Here is a 15864-nt window from a genome sequence, read left to right on the forward strand (position 1 = left end):
ACGGATATGAGATGGTATGGTCTTGCAACTGAATTCTCTTGCTGGAAATTTCGTCTGTAAAAGCAAAGGGTTTAGAAACAAAATGTTACACCTTGGTGAACTACGCAATGTCCACTGGTAGTTGATCAAGGTGTTGCGTATCAGATTCAGAGCGCTTTATGTAGGTCAAAAGGGTAATCAAATAGCAAATTATGTCAAACCAGTAAACTTATGAATCAATGCAGAGCCACATATATGAGACTCGAAATGAAAGAACAGGTTCACCACAGAAGAAACGTCTGCGAGATTGATCTGCGTTTTCCTCATTCTATAAACCCTTGGGATACATGTGCCAAATTCACACTTAAAACATAAGTTTTCTTAAAAACCTGTTCCCTCTGCAAGGTGAGAAATTCTCATGTCCAATGGAAGCAAATTGAGCAACCCTTCCTCTATGGGGAACATTTGCAGCGCTTCGAAGGAGCTCCAACACAATTCTTACAAGTCAATGACTCGTGATAGCCTCTGTATGCGGTTCAGCAAGAAGTCCCCTTGCTTAATGGTCGACTAGTAGAAAGCATTCCTCGCATCAGGTCGGTTCGTCTCCAGGGCAACAATACTTACTGGTCTATGAAATCAACAGTCACACCAGTGAAGCTTCCCAGCTGCAATCAATCGTGACAGTTCCCTACAACAAGTGAAATGGAAAGCTTATGAATTCATCACAGTATCAGAAAAGGAATGTATGGTACATGGGAATCACATAGATCAAATTACAGTTACAGGGCAACAATACTTACTGGTCTATGAAATCAACAGTCACACCAAATGCAGCAGCCATTGCTTCCATTGTCACACTCGTGTACGACTCCAAATATTGTGAGTAGACAACAGTACGCACTTCCCTCATGTAGTAGCGGAAATGAGGCTGAAGACAACGATCTAACTTGATCTGCTCCGTCAGGCCAGCTGAAAATAATTATAGACCATATACTAATATAAGCCACACAAACTTGAACATAATTTTACAATAATGCAAGAGTGTGGTCAAGTCATTTATATATCTTCACTTACAGAATGCAGCAAAAAATGACTTGTAATGGCAATTGTATAGGGAGTTGAGAAACTCAGAGAGGTGAGGCATTTCGCCAATCACAGCCAGGATTTCTGGTGCATCTACCACCTGTTAAATTCCTTGTTGGCGAGGAAACCACAACAGAGCAGACTAGGCAAAATTGAAATACCTTTTGTTTCAGAGATACACGATCCAATCAATGAGATGATACTTGTGAGGACTGTATAGAAGATGAAAGTATCGTATGGAAAGAGCTCATAACTTGTGAAAGTTGAAATGGGATCTAAAAATAAGCTGGCAGCTTTCTTGAAATTTCTGGTTGCCATGCAGTGCAAGCCTTCATATACTTTCAGTCGGTTCTTTCTCTCCCAGTCACCTCCTTCCTCAAACAAACTTCAATCAGTAAAATACAAAGTCAGATATCATCACCGCTCTGAGCCAAACAGCAGAATGGAACTCCACTAACAAAGGTAGAACTTACTGTTGTAAAATAGGCGATAAATAGAGCATGAATATTATTCCATAGAGGCAATTACCATAACAGTAATCTGAGCTATCTATACACATAATAAAGTAATTGCACAACTGAAAAAGGACAGCAACTACATTATTCAACATGTGTACCTTAAATAGCCGAATTGCAGAGCAGAGCATATGAGCAATTATTCCAAAAGATTGACAGCAGAATAACAGAAGGTAAAAATTTGCTCTCAGATTTTCACATAACAATTGGCTCCAAGACTCAAGTGTCTTGCTCCCAAATTGCCATCATCATATTCATCCAGTAAAGACAAGAATTTGCCATCTCTGTATAGCTAAGAACAAACATCAGACTGCCATCAGCAGCCCACAAGTTCAGTGCATCACAGCAGCTCATACATCCAGAGCACCACAACCCTATTGCTATTGTTTCTTGACTAATAGCCCAATCTCAGACTATACCAATCATCACAGAGCAAGAATCAGACAGAGGGATTAGGGGGGAGATTACTCACAGCGAAATTCGATCAAAATCGAAAAGAAGTGAGGCTAGGCACGACTCGAAAGCCGCTGTCCCAGAAAATCTAGCACCCGCCGTTGCCAACGGCGTGAAGGAGATCGGAGATACAAAGCCTCTCCACACTGCCACTGCACGCGTGGATGAACTTCAGCCGTGCAGCTCCGGCCACCAACAAATTCCTCTTCCCAGCCCCAAGAAATCAGATCGAGCAACCAACAAATCAGGACTCAATCTCCCCAATGCAGGCCGGAAAGGAACCAGGGAAAAGGTGAGAAAAATCACTCCAAAATCAGGTATCCCAGAGGAGAGGAGGAAGCACATAAGAAGGGGAGGCTCACACAGCACAGCCTGGCCGACGAATCCGCCCCAGAACCGCATACTCGAGGGAAACGGACATGGTAGTTTCGCCGCCGCCGCCGCAATTTCCCCAGCCAGCCTCATGCTTATCCACCCGAGGACCTCCGGCTGAGCAACCCTAGAGCTGAGCTGCTGCTTTTGCAGCACGACGAAAGGGCCAGGACCAAAACAAGCGAGAAGAAAAGGCCGGCCCAACCAGCTCCCCGATTAAGCCCAATAGTAAAATTTCTGAAAAATGCAACATTCCCCACCAAATTTTAATGTTGGAGATATCCGGTTTTATATACAGGATTTGAGTAGAGTGTACCTTACGGGTTTGAACACAATACCTAGTCATATAGACTTTGGCTCGAACAGACAGAGGAGGAATACACCTTGATCCTCTGTCTTGGTGTAAGAGCTTCCATCCACATAACACTATGTATTAGGCTGCCATGTTTTTAGTTCCGGGGTTGGACTTTATGGTCATATCCAGGTATCTAATTCATGAGTGCCACACAGAGAAGTACCCTTCTTCTCTACAATTGCGACCACACAATCACACTCATATAGGTGAATTCTCCTAGATGTCCTGTAGGACGACATCTATTGCCATACGGCACTAAACTCATTAAGAGCATAAAGCTCAACCTCTCCTACAGAAGAGCAAGGCAGCAAATAGGATCAATTTGCTCTTGTATCCACACAGCTTGTTTTCCTAGAGCCTAGTTCACGGGATCTCCGATCTCCTAGGATAGGTTACTGCCGACATGAATCTTTTCAGTGGGTAGTAATCCCATTCCTCTTGATGCTACCTGAATGACAGTTCTAGCCATTCCTTTGGTGAAAGGGTCCGCAAGGTTCCTTTCAGACTGAATATAATCCACAGCGATTATACCCGTCTCTAGTGTATGCCTGAGCGACTTGAGTCGCCGTTTTATATGCTTCGAAGACTTCATATTGTCCTTCCTACTCTTCACCTTAACTAGAACGGTTTGGTTATCGCAATAGGTGAGAACGGCCGGAATTGGTTTATCCAATATCAGCATGTCAGAAAGGAGTTCTCTAATCCATTCTGCTTCTACGGCTGCTGAGTCTAGCGCTACTAGCTCAGCCTCCATCGTGGAGTGAGTAAGGATGGTCTGCTTAGATGATCTTCAAGACACTGCTCCGCCTGCTAGAGTGAAAACATATCCACTCGTAGCCTTCATATCATCCGAGTCACTGATCCAATTTGAATCACTGAATCCCTCTATGACTGCAGGATGGCCAGAATAGTGAATTGCAAGGTTCTTTGTCCCATTTAGATACTTGAGTATTCTCTCCAGTGCCATACAATGATCATCTCCAGGGTTGGATGTATAACGACTCAACCTGCATACTGTGTATGAGATATCAGGCCTAGTTGCACTGGCCAAGTACATGAGGGAACCTATCACTTGTGAATACTTTAACTGGTCTTTTTCATAGCCTACGTTTTTCTTAAGCTTAGCATTTGGATCATAGGGCGTGGCTACAGGCTTACACTCTATCATACCAAAGCGTGTAAGCACTTTTTCCACATAATGGGATTGACTGAGTGTTATCCCATTCTCGTCCTTTAGGAGCTTGATGTTTAGAATTACATCAGCTTCTCCTAAATCCTTCATATCGAAGTTCTGAGATAGAAAAGACTTAGTTTGGTTAATCATTTCCAGGTATGTCCCAAACAACAATATGCCATCTACGTATAAACATAGAATAACACCTCGACCCCCACCATAGCGATAGTACACGCATTTATCAGCTTCATTAACACAGAAGCCGACCGAAGTTAGTGTAGTATCAAACTTTTCATGCCATTGCTTAGGGGCCTATTTGAGACCATACAGGGATTTGATTAGCCTGCATACTTTACGCTCCTGTCCTGTTACCACAAATCCATCTGGCTGGTGCATACAGATCTCCTCATCCAGCTCTCCATTGAGGAAAGCGGTCTTAACATCCATCTAATGCACAAGGAGATTATGCGAGGCTGCCAGTGCTAAGAGCACACGGATAGTGGGTAACCTGGCAACAGGAGAATGCGTATCAAAATAGTCCTCTCCTTCCTTTTGCGTAAAACCCTTAGCCACTAGTCTGGCCTTGTACTTTTCTATAGTATCATCGGGTCTGCGCTTTCTCTTGAAGATCCATTTGCAGCCGACCGGCTTGCATCCAACTGGGAGGTCAGCTAACTCCCAGGTCCCGTTAGTGATAATCGAATCCATCTCACTAGGACTGCTTCCTTCCAGTACTCCGCTTCTGGAGAAGTGTATGCCTCTGAAAGGTTTCGAGGTTCATCATCCACGACATAGGTGACAAAATCATCTCCCAATGATTTTCCAATTCTTTGCCTCTTACTTCTCCTAAGTTCCATATCAGGTATCGCATCATCAATACCTCGAGGAACATGGTCATCAAATAAAAGATCATGGGGAACAGTTTTCTTTGCTCGCATAGGAAAGATGTGCTCAAAGAATGTCGCATCCCGAGACTCCATTATCGAGTTAACGGCAATGTCAGCAACTTCAGAATGGACCACTAGGAATCTATAGGCTGTGCTCTGGTGTGCATACCCTAGGAAGACACAGTCGACAGTCTTTGGTCCTAATTTCCTTTTCTTCGGCAGGGGAACATGTACTTTAGCTAAACAGCCCCATGTACGAAGAAAGGACAAATTCGGTTTCCTCCCCCTCCATCCTTCATAAGGGGTTACCTCGCGATTCCGAGGAGCGACCCTGTTCAGGACATAGTTAACTGTGAGAACGGCCTCACCCCACCATGAGTTAGCCATACCAGAACTTTGTAACAAGGTATTAACCAAGTCACAAATTGTTTGGTTCTTTCTTTCGGCTACTCCGTTGGCCTGAGGTGAGTATGGTGGCGTAAATTCATGGATTATGCCACTTTCTTCACAGAATTCGGAGAAATCCCTGGGAATATATTCCCCGCCTCTGTCAGACCTCAGTCTCTTTATTGTATTCCCCAGCTGGTTTTCCACCTCGGCCTTATAGATCTTAAAGTATTCTAATGCTTCATCTTTTGTTTTCAGCAAATAGATATAACAGAACCTAGAGGCATCATCTATGAGAGTAAAGAAATATCTCTTGCCACCCTTGGTTAATATTCCATTCATCTCACAAAGATCAGAATGGACCAACTCAAGCGGCGAGGTGCTTCTCCCCTCGACCGAGTGAAACGGTTTACGGGGTTGCTTTGCTTGCACACACACCTCGCACTTATGGCTCTTATCATACTTGTAAGAAGGAATAAGATCCATCTTGCTCAAACGCACAATTGCTTCATTATTAACATGACATAAGCGAGAATGCCAAATATCAATGTTCTTATTAGAATATGAAGAATAGAAAATATTTGCAAAGCTATCAAGAATAGAAATGCGGAACATGCCTCCGCAATCATAGCCTTTCCCTACAAACGACCCACACCTGGTCATCACTACTTTATTTGACTCGAAGACTAATTTTATTCCTTGCCGGCACAACATTGATCCATTGAGTAGATTGCGGGTCATGGCAGGCACATATAGTACGTCCTTCAGGACAAGAGTTTTGCTGGAAGTCAGCTTCATGCTCACTTGTCCTACTCCGCGCACTGCTGCCGAGACCCCATTTCCCATCAGTATGGATCCACCGTCTGCGCCCTGAAGAGAAGTAAAACATGTCTAATCAGCACAAATATGCCTTGTAGCACCTGTATCAACCCACCAACTTACTAGTGAATTTGCCATAAAGGCCTCAGGTACATACCCACTAGTGGAGTCGCCTTTGCCGGTAACATCAGCTGTTGCAACTGCCACATGCACTTGGGCTTTGGCAGCCTTTTGCTGGTCAGGTGTCGGCCCCTTGCCCTTTCGGTCGCGGCATCTGTTGGCTTTGTGATCCAGCCCGCCGCAGACGTAGCAGACAATCTCAGGCTTCTTCTTCTTCTTCATAGCATTAGCCTTCGGTCCAGAATAACCAGGCTTGGCCTTCTCTTTCTTCACATTCTTCCCAGGATGGTTCTTGTGCTCGACAAGGTTAGCTTGAGCGGGCGCCTTCACCCCTCCATAGCCTGCCTTAGACTTCTCCTCAACATTTATAGCGGCAATGAGCTCATTAAGAGTCAATCGCTGCTTTAAGTGTCGACGTGCAGTGACAAATTCACGCAAAGAAGTAGGCAGCTTGGCCAGAATGGCATTAATCTGAAAGTTCTCAGGGAGGACACAGCCGTACTGGCCTAGGTCCCGCACGATCAGCTGTAACTCATGGATTTGTTCCATGACTGATCTGCCATCTCCCATGCGAAAGTTCAGGTAGCTTGCCACTATAAAGGACTCGTTGCTGTTGTCGCTTTCAGCATACTTGTCATTCAGCTTAGACCACACCTTCCGCGCTTCCTCGAACCCCACGTAGACGTCGAAAAGCCTGTTCGACAGGACGGCCAAGAGACGTGCTAAGGTTGAGGCATTTGCCTTCTCCCAACGGGCCCTTAACGCATCGAGACGCGTTCTTTCGACCTCGTCTAGCACGGCTTCCCCTTGAGTGACTGGCGGCTCTTCGGTGAGGACCCAGAATAACCCAAGCTCCATCAACCATAGCCTTGTTCGGGCCTGCCAGCGTTTAAAGCCGGTTCCATCGAAGATCTCAGGCTTAATCGCGTCCGAGGATGACAAAGGTAAGGTGGAGGAGCCAGAACTAGCCATATCCGAAGCAATACTAGGTTTTCTGGATTGTTGTAAAATAGGCGATAAATAGAGCATGAATATTATTCCATAGAGGCAATTACCATAACAGTAATCTGAGCTATCTATACACATAATAAAGTAATTGCACAACTGAAAAAGGACAGCAACTACATTATTCAACATGTGTACCTTAAATAGACGAATTGCTGAGCAGAGCATATGAGCAATTATTCCAAAAGACTGACAGCAGAATAACAGAAGGTAAAAATTTGCTCTCAGATTTTCACATAATAATTGGCTCCAAGACTCAAGTGTCTTTCTCCCAAATTGTTCTACAAATTTCATCATTGATTGGGCTATAGCTAAGATCTCAACTAGCAAACAGAGTTTGGACATTATATCAAAGTAAAGCACTGGACAGTGAGCTGCAACAACACAGAGGGCCTCTAACTGAATGTATTCTGTAATTTCAGAACTAACAAAAGTATACAGGTAGTGAACCCTGCAAAGGATTGCCATCATCATATTCATCCAGTAAAGACAAGAATTTGCCATCTCTGTATAGCTAAGAACAAACATCAAACTACCATCAGTAGCCCACAAGTTCAGTGCATCACAGCAGCTCATACATCCAGAGCACCACAACCTTATTGCTATTGTTCTTGACTAATAGCCCAATCTCAGACTATACCAATCATCACAGAGCAGGAATCAGACAGAGGGATTAGGGGGGAGATTACTCACAGCGAAATTCGACCAAAATCGAAAAGAAGTGAGGCTAGGCACGACTCGAAAGCCGCTGTCCCAGAAAATCTAGCACCTGCCGTTGCCGACGGCGTGAAGGAGATCGGAGATACAAAGCCTCTCCACACTGCCACTACACGCGTGGATGAACTTCAGCCGTGCAGCTCCGGCCACCAACAAATTCCTCTTCCCGGCCCCAAGAAATCAGATCGAGCACCCAACAAATCAGGACTCAATCTCCCTAGTGCAGGCCGGAAAGGAACCAGGGAAAAGGTGAGAAAAATCACTCGAAAATCAGGTATCCCAGAGGAGAGGAGAAAGCACATAAGAAGGGGAGGCTCACACAGCATAGCCTGGCCGCCGAATCCGCCCCAGAACCGCATACCCGAGGGAAACGGACATGTCAGTTTTGCCGCCGCCGCCGCAATTTCCCCAGCCAGCCTCATGCTTATCCACCTGAGGACCTCCGGCTGAGCAACCCTAGAGCTGAGCTGCTGCTTTTGCAGCACGACGAAAGGGCCAGGGCCAAAACAAGCGAGAAAAAAAGGCTGGCCCAACCAGCTCCCCGATTAAGCCCAATAGTAAAATTTCTGAAAAATGCAACACTTACTTCTTTGCCTTGTCGATGGATTTTGAGATGAGATCAAAATCCATATAGAAGAGTCCAATTTGCAAAGTGTGAAATACAAGATCCATCTTTTGGCCAACAGCTACAGTTTTTCCTTCAGTAACTTTAAGCTGTTCTAGTGCCTTTTCCTGAAATGATGGTTTGAGAATATGTCAACCACAATGTTCTAACACGCACTTAGTCAACAGGGCCACAGATAAATTATAGAAGTAAGCAAGTTCATACCTGCTCACCAACCCTTATAAAGTACAAGGATTTGGCAAGATGGGCTTCACGCACTTCGCTCTCACCCAAATTCTCCTCAGCATCAGCAATTCTTCATGGCAAAAGAAGTTTCTTTAGAGGAGCCAAATAGCTACTTAAGAAACATGCTAATATTTGAAACACCAGCTACATGATAAATGTGAATAGCAACACGGGAAATCTAAAAAATGAACAGAACTATATGATCAGTGAAAAAGGACGTATTTTCAAGATGATTTTTTCAGGAATGTTTTTTAAAATTTTAATTTTTAGTGAAGATTGTTACCTTAACTTCTTCTACCTTCACATTCAGATCCTCTCGTGGAACTTAACTAACCTCACTTGCTCCTTAACACTGACCACTAAACATAAAATCCAACTTATTTGATTGGTTTTCATTCCTGAGTCAGTGGTGGCAAAAAAGAATTGAGAATGGTTCGGTTGAACATCAAAGGTGTGAACTGTGGTGCGTAGTTTTTAGCACCTCTTACTACCCTTCCTCAACCCCAGTTATTCCTTGTAGTAATAGAAACAACAAACACAAGGATGCACATTTATGAATGTGCATGACAGTGAATGTAGAGATGTTAGGGTAAACATCCGCCGGGGAGGATAGTTGGACGGCGTCGGCCTGCTAGAGGAGTGTCGAGACCAATCTTAGAAACAAATTAATCTCATCTATATACTGATCCCAGGAATCAATCCCAACACATAGTGACTTCATTGATAATAATTATTATAATATTCATACCTTAATCGATAAATTGTCTTACAAAAGACCTTCAAGTGTCGAAGAACCAATAACTACAGTGGATCCTAAGCGTAGTCTTCATCTTCACCGATAACTTCACAGGAGAAAATTCGACTGAGAACACCTCCCTAGAATACATCCTCTACGAAGTCTTTCAATTATTTCTCAATTGAGTGTTTGGTTATAGCAAGTGTAAGAACATATCGTACTCAGCAAGTTGTGAAGAATATAATATGCATAGGGTAAGGCTCTTTTGCAAAAAAACAACATTTTTTTCAAAAGCAGTAGAAAAGTAATAGTAATTAAGTAAATGACTGTAAACAACAACCCAACTCAAGATTCCACCCATCCTGACTTAACCAATTGACTACCTCAACAAAGATTATAACAACCAAGGTTGAACACCCAACACCTCAACCAAAGCTCCTATTGCCAGAGTTGAACTACCGATAAACCACCTCAACCATGATTCCCACCGTCGTGACTGACCCACACCTCAACTATGGTTCCCACCACCACAATTGACCATACTGACCAAAATATCAAGTTACAATCATGGTAGGTTTTTTATACCACTCATGACCGTGAGCACGGCTGAATATTCAGTTTTAACTTTGCAGAGATTGTACTTTACCCATAAGTCGTGATTTTATCACCCGCAAGCAGGTGACTAAGTCTCCATTTTACCCGTGCTGATCAGGCACACTGCACACTACCTAAGGTGTGTGGCCAGAAGATCACCACAAAGCCTTTATAATGCCATATCAGCACATGTCTACCCGCTAAGGTTTCACCGCCACGTGATTCTACCTCAACAACGGAAGCCCCTTCTTGCGCCTTACGGATCTAAGGAAGTCCATCCCTTCCATTCCCCGTACCACTAAATAGTCTACACTATGTTGAGAATGAAGTAAATTATTTGGCTAAAATCGTCCCATACTAGGCTTGTGGTTGTACTACAAATACAGAAAGATCACCTCACGAACCGGTCCTTAGATTTGAACAAGACTACCACTTTCCCAACCATACATCATATACCAGCCTTATCATACAACTCGCTCAAATTCCTATGCTATGTTGCTACAAAAAATTATTCCATCATATTTTACTATTGTTGAATATGACCATTATCAATTTCGTAGAGCAATTATTATGATTATCAACACAAAGCAAGGCTAAGTATCATCTACCATTTCATAACCCAAAAACATACTATGGCGACAAGGATGATAAGAGAAAACTAGAGTAAAGCCTAACTCTTGAGTTTTTCAATAAAATTATTAGCATGCATATTTGTAAAAGAAAATATTTTAAAAACTAGGATAAATATGATCAGGAATATAACTTGCTTCACTCGACTCAGTTGGGTTTTCAGCGAAGTCTTGGTCTTGAGTCTTGAAGTCCTTCTAGCTTATCCAGAACATTGGTTTCTACTCGCGAAAATAAGCGAAAAATACAACACATAAACATCAAGATCCAAAAAAACAAATATCACACAACAAATATCATCACATATGATATTACACTTTTCCAGACAATCCGGCGAAAAGAATAGGTCTAAACGGAGCTACAGTTAACAAGTTATAATTTTCTAAAGATTAAAATAGGACTAAAAATATTATCTACCAATGAAATTACATTGCTAAGAATTTTCTAGAATTTGACAAAGTCATCTATGATTTTCTGGGATTTTCTAGGATTTCTCTGGAATTTATTATCATTTACTTTAATTATTAAACGTTAAACATAATTAAATAACATTATTAAATGTTACTAAAAATATTTCAGATTTTATCCTAATTTTGTGGAATTATTTTTATTCTAGAAACATTATTTAAACCATAGGAAAACATTAAACAGAATTAACAAATATTTATTTGAAGTATAAAACTATTAAATAGAATTAAATATACCAATTAAACATTATTACAAATTAATTTCTTATTTATTATTATTTTCTAGAATTATTTTTGCACTGAGAAACTAATTATTGTGTAATATACATTAATTATGACATCATCTCAGCAATTAAAATAATTAAAAAGAAAAAGAAACGCTAACTGAGTTGCTGACTCAGCTTTATGTGCTAAGGTGGCATGACACATCGGCAAAAACGCTAACACGGTTGCCACGTCACCCTACTGACCGGGTTTATGAAGACCATATGGCGATTTTCTATTGGCCAACAAAATGGTATGAAACAGATCTAATCATGGCTGTTGGTTTTGGATCGGATGGCTCACAACACTCGACTCTCATCTAAACGGGCGGCACGATGACGAAGACAGTTCCTGCGGCGGCGCTTCACCAAATCCTTACTGGAACAGTGCTCCGGTGCTCAACGGTCAACGACGAGTGGCGAAATAGAAGCACATACGCACGGGGAACTCACCTAGACACTCGTCAAAGCTCGGGAAGCCTCTAGCTAGGTCGATGATGGCGCACGGCAACAGTTCTCCTCAGTCGGCGTCGTGGACGAAACTCCGGTGACGAACGGCGGTCGGGCTAGCCTCTGGAAGCTTCCTTGTGCTCTTGTGGTGCTAGCGAACCCTTCGGCGGCGGTGATTGGGTTACGATGACCGAGATCAACGGCAGCGGCTTTCTTCACCGGTGCGACGACGGATGAAGCTATGTGGTGACTCTCGGGTTCTAAAACCAATGGCTGCATTGGGATGCTCTAGGGAAGAGGTCTTGAGTACATTATATACCCAAAGGAGATAGGGCTTGTGGGCGATTTGAACGGTGATAGCTTTGATTTGAACTCGGTTTAAACTCAAATCTGTTGGAGATAAGGCATTCTCGTCCGTGATTCTTGCTTATCCATAACTGATGAGCTTTTATAAGACCTTCTCCATCGAAAGCATGTTGGACTTGCTCCATGACCCGTGGCCGGCTCGAACCTCCACGGTGGCATAACACGGCGGCGCGCGAGAGAGAAGGAGAGGGAAGCTGGAGGTTGAGGAAGAACGGATGGGTCGGGTTGAGGAGCTAGGCCGGGCTGAGTCGGGCCAAACAGAGAGAAGAGAGAAAGAGATGGGCTTCGGCTTTTTAGCAAAAAAAGACATGCATATTTATATATACATACAGCGTATATACTTATATTAGCTCACAAAAATCAATCAATCAATCAATCAAACCATCAAATAAACACATATATATCTATAAATATTCTTTGATAGGAAAATAGCTCTCCATGTGTATATGTATTTATACATATAACACACACATACTCACATATATGTGTATATGTATAAAGGCACACATACACACTTAATAATTTTATTTAGTTTTTGAAAACTCTTTTATTTTTTTGGTTTTGAAAATTTGGACAGTTACACGGAGGAATTAGATCGTAGATTATAAAAACAACATATTGAATAGAGCTAGATTAATTCTTCTTTCTTATTATAATAAGCGTTACACCCTCTTTTATACAGGAGCCGACCTAACAATACAATCTAACAAATCTTATCTCTATATAATCTAATCCCTGACCTGCTGCTACAAGACGTGCGATGATACATCAACGAGGATGATACAGTACGATGGTGCTACAGCACCACAGCTCCTGTCCTCGTCCATGAACAGTATATTTTCATCGCATAACAAGAGAGGCCAACAATACACTTAAGACTGGACTGCAGACCCTCTCACAGTAACAACTAGTCTTTAGAGTGAACAGACATATTAAACGCTTATTGGCACAACTCTTAGACAAAATTGGGGGCTATTTTTTCGACAGCCACTTGAAGATGCATAATCTTCCTCTCATCCCAAAGAACACCTAATCATAATTCATAAGTCACACCTGTACCGTGCAACACAATTTAAGGGCAAGTTCTATTGTCTACGTCTAGCATCTGAACTAAACTGTGCTTGTTTCAAGCAAATCGATCATAGCACAACCTAAGCTATTATTATTACAAAATTATCAACACACACGCCCGGTACTATACGGCCAGATGAATAATCAAGTAATAAACATTGCAATGGCAACCTTATCGCTAAAAAAAAAAGAAGTGAGGCCAGAGTCGAGCAGAAGAGGAAGCAACTCACTTTCATCGAGCATGCGGATATGCGGATCTCCTCCTTGATCCGCTTGTAATCAAACAATAGAATTAGAATTACAGACCAATCCTAATTTCTCAGGAAATGGAATTGGTTGTTCAATTCAGGCACCAAACGGAGCCTAAGAAAAGAAAAACAGTTGCGGTTTATCTCTAGTTATCCTTTGTCCTCAAATTCGCTGATTTCATCTAAGAAAACTTTGCTGATGTGGCATGTTAGGTGTGGAAGGGATGGTCGACGATGTGAGACTCCCAATTGAGAATCCTAAACCTTAAAAATCCTAATCAATTAACTACTCCTCCGATTACAAATACATAGCATTTTGAATAAGATATGGTCTACATACATAGTTTTTTTTAAAAAACAGTAAGATGATCCCTACTGGTTATATATTAAAAATAATAAAAAAGAGAATAAAGAGAGAATTACAAACCGAAAACAAAAACAACAAAAAGACCTATACATGTTACTCTAAAGAAGCAAGCCATTCAGACATAAGATTAACATTTGAAGCTTTGGCTCTGTGAATAACCAGAGCAAATTTCTTTTTAAAACAACTCCAAACTTTATGAACCAAAGGAGAAGCATCATTGAAGATCCAATCATTTTGAACTATCAAAATACTCTAGCACATCAAAACAATAATCTCCATGGCAAAAGGAGTGGCCAGACATCTCCTGAAGCGTTTGAAAGTTTGTATAAAACAAAGACTATTGTTAATTGAGAGATGAAGGAGAGACCAACAGTTTCTTGCAAAGTTGCAATGAGCAAAAAGATGCAGACTATTCTCCTGAACTTGCCAAATACAAATACCACATGTGTAGGAAGGGAGAAACATATTTTTCTGACGAAGAATTTCCCTTGTGTTCGGTCTATCTTTAAGTAATAGCTAGAAAAAACCTTATATTTCATTTGACAACAGGATTTTCAAATTCAATTGAAAATTGAATGAACAGGACTGTTACATAATCTTATTTGTTACCCATCACTGCCGGATCAATTTTGGATCAAATCCACTTAAGTTCTCGCGTTCACGTCCGTTGCTCATCCTGGTGGCCTAAAAAATATAAGTCCTCTCTCTCTCACCCCTAATTCTCTCTCTCCCTTATCCTTTCTCTCTGCTGTCACTCACCCTCCCGATCCCGTCGCCACCAACTGCGTCACGCTCTCTTTCCCCTCCCCCGCCTCCCCATCGTCCTCCCCCATCGCTAGCCTCCTTCCTCTCTAACTGGACACCCTCCCCTGCGTCGCTGGCCTTCTTCCTCTTCGACTAGGCGCCATCCCCCGTTGACGGTCGCTGGCCCAGCCGGCGTTGGGGTGGTGTGGTAGCGGGGGGTGACATCGCCGTGCAAGATAGCACCAGCAATGGCTGAGACAGGAAGGGAGTGAGGCGCGACGTGGCTAGGCGTGAGGTCGTGCAGCGGCGCCTGTGCAAGGACGAAGTGGGCAGTGGTGTGTGGCTGCTCGCCAGCGTCGTGGAGGAAGGTGGCGGAGGCCCGACTACTTGCTGGCCGTCGAGTGCAAAGGGGGCAAGTGTGGCCTTGCCATCTGGCGGCGAGGTCGTGAGATCGAGGGCGGAGTCGACCGCACATACGAACAAAGTTGACGGGGTAACGTGGCTCCTTGAGCGGAGCCCGTGCGTGAGCGGGATGGTGTGGCGGTGGCGATGCTATGACCGGCCTCGGGTGGTGACGAGTGCGCAGTCGTCCTGCGACATGCGCGGAATGCCAGTGGGCGATGAGCCCGTGGTGGTGCGGTGTCGGCATGCTAACCAACATCGAGCGGTGGCACAGCTGTGGGCACGGTTCTGGATGGCACCTGCTTCGGGTCAGGATGCTGTGGAGTCGTCTTTTTTCTTTTTCCTAAAATACCATCACTACCATGGGAAAGACCCGGATGTGACAGCGGCTCAGCTATCGCTGCCACTTGGGTACCACTGGTTTTAGATTTAGAGCTGCTAGTTTGGAACCGGCAGTAAAACAATATTCTGTAGTAGTGTTAGAATATATTTATAAAATTTATTGAATTTGTGATATTATAAAAGTATTTTTCAAGATAAATATACACATATGATTTTAATATTTTCAAATTACATATTTTAAAAGATATTATTAGTTAAAGTTTTAAAAGTTTGATCAAAATTTTTCTAAAACAATATTTATTTATGACTGAAGAGTACTATGCAATTCTAGATATATTTCTTCTATCTAATTCTTTTATTTAGATAGAAGAAATTAAATTTGGATAGAAAGGTATATTCTTTTATTTTAGATATCTAAAATAAAAGAAACACAAAACAAGGGAAGAAAGCCAATCAGTAACCAAGAAGCAG

The 15864-nt window shown here is 42.6% G+C and overlaps 1 pseudogene; it reads right to left on the reverse strand.

Annotated features, from left to right (window-relative positions):
• Positions 1–279: 279 nt before the first annotated feature.
• Positions 280–14738, reverse strand: LOC133922988 (26S proteasome non-ATPase regulatory subunit 6-like; annotated as a pseudogene).
• Positions 14739–15864: the final 1126 nt, after the last annotated feature.

The sequence above is a fragment of the Phragmites australis genome, chromosome 6 (assembly GCF_958298935.1).
Source record: "Phragmites australis chromosome 6, lpPhrAust1.1, whole genome shotgun sequence".
Lineage (NCBI taxonomy): Eukaryota > Viridiplantae > Streptophyta > Magnoliopsida > Poales > Poaceae > Phragmites > Phragmites australis.